Raw genomic sequence first — 6647 nt, 5'->3', positions numbered from 1 at the left:
CTTATTCTCGATGAATAGGTTGCTCTTAAGAAATATTTCACTGTAAAATTATTTCATGCAAGTTGACCCTTAAGAGATCTGTTTCCAGTAGTTCTCTCCTTCTTCCCATCTGTCTCACCCAATAAACAATAAAAACATAGATGATAGATAGATAGATAGATAGATAGATAATAGATAGATATTCAGGATGAATATATGTATGAGCATTAAGTTTCTCTACACTGACAGTTACAGGCATATAAGATTCCAATAGAGATATGAATGAGCACTTTATGAAATTTATTAAAACATTCTGAAGAGCTCAGATGTTGATAGAAGAAGGGGCAGTCTAGAGAGATGTTCTTTTTCAAACTGAATTCCAAAATGGCACACAGCAGAAATCATGATCATTCATCTCAATAATATTCTGGTAATGCGTAGTTGAAAAATCAGTCTTTCAGTCCCCCTGGCTTCTCCCCTGACTCCAGCTCTTGGCTAATACCAAAGGCAAGTGGAGAAGGCAGCCCTCTGACCATTTCAAGACTCCATAATCACTTGGAAAAGAACTAATCCCTGAACTCAGCTTTTAGCAGGTAAATAGAAAAAGCAATCTGTTTTAAAGGCTAAAAAACAATCATAATCTTTATGTGCTTTTCTCAACCTCAGTACAATTTCATTTATAATATGCTGGAAATTTCAGTGGAAAGGGTATACTTGATGAAGTAGAAAATTGTATTTTTTATTTTCCCAGAATGCTCCTTCTATTACTAACCTCTGATTCTGTTAAACCCCACTGTGATATTTTTCCTGCAGTTGAGCCCATGAAAAGTATAATTCTTTAGGAATTTCATTAAGAGCCCATGAACTGCCTCCAGACTTTTTTTCCTGTGTGGACATTGTTCTTCTCATCTTCTCTCCTCCTGGTGCTCACCCTCCATTGTGTCTGGGGAGAGAAACCTGATTTGCAATTTTCTGGGCAATGAAGAGGGAATTTCTCTTTTTCCAAAGCCTAAAAACCTAAGTGTTACTTACACATTTGTGAATTATTCTAGGTTACCCCAGATAAGGTTTTAAAGAATTGCTTTAATTGGGGCTGTGGTTACAAATAAACAATTTTTTTTTCTTGCATAAAGGGGAAAGCACAATCATGGCCACTGCATTCCAAAATGAAATTTACTAACAAGGAATATATTCACTTTCTATACTCTTAGAATAAAAATTGGGCTGGTATAGATCATGATGATGTCACTCATGTGTACCCTCTCCAATCTTATTGAGGAGTATAGAATAAATATTTGCAGCTTTTTGTATATCAATCATATCTCAATAAAGCAGTTAAAAAAAGAATTGGGTGGTGCCTGGGTGGCTCAGTCAGTTAAGCGTCTGACTTGGGCTCAGGTCATGATCTCATGGTTCCTGAGTTCAAGCCCCATGTCGGGCTCTGTGCTGACAGCTCAGAAGCTGTGCCGAAGCTGGAGCCTGCTTCGGATTCTGTGTCTCCCTCTAACTCTTCCCCTTCCTGGCTTGTGCTCTTTCTCTCTCTCTCAAAAATAAATAAACATTAAAAAAAAAAGAATTGGATTGGCAATCTCTTCATGTTATTAATCAGTGCAGCACTTAAAGAGAAACCATATTTCTAAAATAAAGATGTATTTAGGGTGACTATGAAACAAAATATTTTTAACTTATTAAAGTATTGTAAGTCCACTTTTTTTGAAACCCTCACCCCCAATTTATCTGTAATCTGTAGTCAAAGCCTCTCTATGTCTAAGTCAAGGCCACCTCAATATCCTTCTCACCTCATTAAAGTGACAGTATTCTTCCATGCACCCTATTGGTTATGACGTGTTTTTTGAGAGAAATTTCATGACTACTCCACACCCCATCTTCTGTAGCTACCAGCTCACAGGCTCCCCTGCCCACTTGGATGGCACAAGAACTACCATAAGCTCAGGAATTCGGTCCTTCTAGAAACCACCCAGACACCACCAGTGTCCAGCTCTTAGAGCTCTCTGGAGACTGAACCCACAGGATGTCAGATAATCCTTGGATGGACTGTAGGTCCTCTTACATGCAAAACTGCCACCGAAAGCCATAAACACTGTGTCCTCATGTGGGTTGCTGGTTGTCCCTGCAGCCTGGCCAGGTCATGGAAAGTGATGAAACTCTAGGGCGGGAAAGATTCCTGTCCTGATCCCACCCTCCACAAGCCATCTTGCTATCGTACTGCTTCTTCTTGTCAGTTCAGCTCCTATTAGCTAAATATAATTTCCCAGGTTCCTCCTGCCTGAACTATTTAAATGCCACACCTATTTGGGACTCATGCCCCTTAAATCTAGCCTCTGCTTAATTCCCAAGCCTCATTTCTCACTACCTATCCTCACTACTCCAAGCTTTCATGCTCTCCTGCCAATCCTCCCACTTTCTCCCATCTGCTGGCTCTTTCTGCTTTCCGATCCTCTGTGAAGGACACTGTCCCTGCCCCGCTGGGGTAACTTTATCTCATTCTTCTCTAGGCATTAGTTGAATCTTCACTTGCCTTGGAATGTGTGTCAGGAACCCTGAGACTTACGTGGGCTCCCGTGCCTTAAAACTCATAACTTAATTGCCTGTATTTTTGTGTTATAAACTCCAGAAGAGATAGGACCATCTTTATTTTTCTTTCCTGCACTCTGATACTTAATTTGTGCAGTTATATAGTTTGCACCTCAATGTACACTTGCTGAATGAATTGAAGGTGGCAAGATTTTATTTATGCACCATACTGCAGAATTAAGCTAGGATGTAAACAAAAATACCTAAGGTATACTTTTACCACTGTGGTATTTGTTATCATGGCTCTCATTTATATTTTATGGTGGTTCTTCACACATGCTGGCTGAGATATTGTTTGATGAGTGTACCATCACGTATCTCTCCACTACCAGTACACTATGAAATTCTATAAAAATTACTAATGTTTTAAAATATGAAATGTGGCTGTCAGGGAACCAGAAACTCCCTAACTCCCACATCAGTTGGGATTCAAACAGAGAATGCCGAAGTTTGGGCAGTGACATTCTGAAAAGGGGGAAATGGGGAATGAGAGATATCACCAACCAATCAATCTGAGAAATCGTATACATTCAGCCAGTGACAGGCAGCATGAAGGGTAATGCAAAAATCCATAAGAATTCTTTGAGTCTGCAGCCAGGAACATGGAATAGGTCTCGTTGGTCAGCAGCAGGAGAGGTGAGCTGGATACAGAGCCCTGGAATATTAGGATATGCTAGAATCCTCTTGCCTGTGTGAGTCTGTCACAACCACTGACCACCACAACCTTCAGAGATCAATGGGCAATGCCTCACTCCTGCTTTCCAAATCTCGCACAAGAATCTCTTTCGGTCAATGCTGCCACAACCACTTCAAAAAGGATATTCTGGGAAACACAGTTCCAAGTTAAAAATATAACAATGCAGCCAGTTCCTTTTTTTTATTATAGGTAAATTTCAAGGTACACCCACACCCACACACACACCCACACCCACACACACACACACACAGAGTAGCTTGATAATTCTAAATGAGACAAACTTATAAACTCAGGAAAACTTTAAGGAAAACCTAACATAATGATCCTCATTGTTTAACATTGCTATGATAGACATTTAATAAAATATTTTACAATGTTTATTTGTGTTGTCTTCTGCACAATGAACTGGTCCAAAACTCAGTGACTTAAAACAACAGCAATGATTTATTTGCTTACAATTCTGCAATTTGAGCAGTGCTTGGTGGAAATGTTCCAAGTGGGGAGAATCAAGCTGGGAAGCTCTACTGGGGACAGAGAATTTACTTCCAAGATGGTTTGCCTCTCAGTGTTGAGCTCTCAACACAGCATTGGCTCTCAGGTGGAACTCAGCTGAGTGGGCAGTATTATCCAGGCCTCAATTCTGTCACTATTTGGGCTTCCTCACAGCATGACTGATGGGTTCCAAAAGGGGAAATCTTTTTCTTTTTTAATGTATTTAAATCTAAGTTAGTTAACATATAATGTAATGATGATTTCAGATGTAGGATTTAGTGATTCATCACTTACATATAACACCCAGTGCTCATCCCAACAATTGCCCTCCTTAAAGCCCATCACCCATTTAGCCCATTCCCCCCACCCCACACCCCCCAGCAACCCTCAGTTTGTTCTCTGTATTTAAGACACTCTTGTGGTTTGCAAAAGGGAGATTCTTAAGTGCCAGTCTTCTGAAAAGTTTAAACCCTCCACTGGCACCATGTCGATTCTGCTATATTTATTCTAGATTAAAGTAGTCACAGATCAACTAAGACTCAAGAAGATGAAGAAATATATTTTAGCCACAAATAGATTTTAGAGACAACCCGCCAACAATTGCTTAGGTTTGTTTTGCAATTATAGTATGTAGTCCATTTTAACAGGTAAATTTTAAACATATGCATCATAGGTATATGGTAATTAATAATTGCTAGAAAAATGTGGGCGTACGCTGGCCTTACATTTGCATGCAGTTTTTTTTAAGTTTATTTTTATTTATTTTGAGAGGTAGAGAGTAAGCAGGGGAGGAGCAGAGAGAGGGAGACATAATCCCAAGCAGGTTTTGCCCTGTCAGCATGGAGCCTAATGCGGGGCTTGAACTCATGAACTGTGAGATCATGACCTGAGACAAAGTCAAGAATCTTCAGACGTGTAACCTACTGAGGCACCCAGGTGCCTCTGTATGAAATTTTTTACTTTCCTTCTGATTTTTGCTATAGTGAGAGGCAGATGGTGAAAGGGTAAAAGTATGGACCCTGGGCACGTCATCCAAGATTTGAAATCCAGATTTGACCTTAAGTTATATAACCTATCTGTGTCTCAGTTTCCTACTAATAAAATGATGCTAATAATAGTACCTACATCATAAGCTTATTTCAGGATTAACTAAATGTAAATATTAATAACTAAATTGGCAATACATAAATCATTAATAAGACTATAAGCAGTATTTAAGCATTCACTGTCACTACTACTACGTCTTTTAGCAAATCTTCCTTGAATTTGAGATGAATATGGCATGTATTATTAGTGAAATGCAGAGGAAAAACAATGTAATTGTTTTAATTAAAATTAAATATTACTACTTAGAAATATATAAAAACCTACATGGACTGAGTTTACTTTTTTGAGTTGTAATGCAAGTGATATGAATGTACACAGAGATGTCTACTTAACACATCTAGAAAGAGATAAATCTACTTAGAGCAGTGGCAATGAAATATGGAGATGTTTCATGATTTTTGGAAATACTTAAAGTTTCCATGGTAAGGCAATGTGTTACATTATCAGTAAACACACTGCCCTGTTTTGACCCAAGTTTAACACATCCTCGTTTCTTGACTCTTACCTTGGGTCTATGTTGTATAATTGCTGTGTTTCCATTTCCTCACCTGTAAGGTAAATAAAGTAATAGTTCCTATTTCATAAGTTGTGAAAAATGGTATAAGCTACCAAATGTTAACTACATGGAATACTGCCTATCAGTTAACATACCAAAGCTGTTTCTATTATTATTATTATTTTATTATCTTTAGCAACATTTTATTTATAAGAATATAACACAATCGTCAGTATTAAAACTTCCATAACAATCAACATATTGATTCCAACAGCATAGTAAACATGGTTTACTATGGCACTCCACCTTTGCATGATGTGGTTTCAAAATAAAATACAATCACTTAAAAAAAAAAAGAACTTGTCAAAATGGACGTAGCTCACTGTTTCACTAAGGGGGAGGAATATTCTGTTCCCTGACATAAGGATAAGGGCTGCAGATTTTCCTCGTTGGTGGGGACAACTATTTAGGAAATCAGGCTACAATTTCCACCTTACTGTTGTTGTGAAAAGTTAGAGAAAACCATACCCTACTGAAATGGGGGGAGAAATGCAAAATGTTTCTGAATTATAACTGGAACTTCCAATCCTGGGGAAAAACTAATAATGGAGTTGCTAAATAAATTGAGAAATATTTTTTGTCAGTTACTGGAAGTGAAATATAAGAATAGCATTGATGATGATAGGAAAAAAATCCAACAATGCTTTGTGCATTAGTTTTCTAGGGCTGCCATAACAAAACACTGTACACTGGGTAACTTAACTTTGTTTTCTCATAGTTAAGGAGGTTAGAAGTCTAAGATCAAGGTGTCAGCAGGTATGGTTTCTCTTCAGGTCTCTTCTCTCCTTGGCTTGAAGATGGCTGCCTTCTCTCTATGTCTTTATGTGGCTTTCCCTCAGCACATACACATCCCAGTGTCTCTTTGTACATACAAATTTCCCCTTCTTATAAGGACACCAGTCATATTGGCTAGAGCCTATTTTAACAGCCTCAACGTAATCGCTTTTTTTAAGACACTACCTGTAAATATGGTTACATTCTGAGATATTATGGATTGGAATATCCATAAGAATTTTTAGGGGACACAGTTCAGCCTAAAACATTTACCATTCAGATACTAGAGAACAGATTTTGTATTAGTATTCTCCAGAGAAAGAAGCACAAGTGTGTGTGTGTGTGTGTGTGTGTGTGTGTGTGTGTGTGTGTGTGTGTAGAGAGAGAGAGAGAGAGAGAGAGAGAGAGAAATATTTTAAAAAATTGGCTCACACAGTTATGGAGGCT

Source organism: Panthera tigris, chromosome C2, assembly GCF_018350195.1.
Source record: "Panthera tigris isolate Pti1 chromosome C2, P.tigris_Pti1_mat1.1, whole genome shotgun sequence".
NCBI classification, from domain to species: domain Eukaryota; kingdom Metazoa; phylum Chordata; class Mammalia; order Carnivora; family Felidae; genus Panthera; species Panthera tigris.
This window is presented reverse-complemented; position numbering follows the sequence as displayed.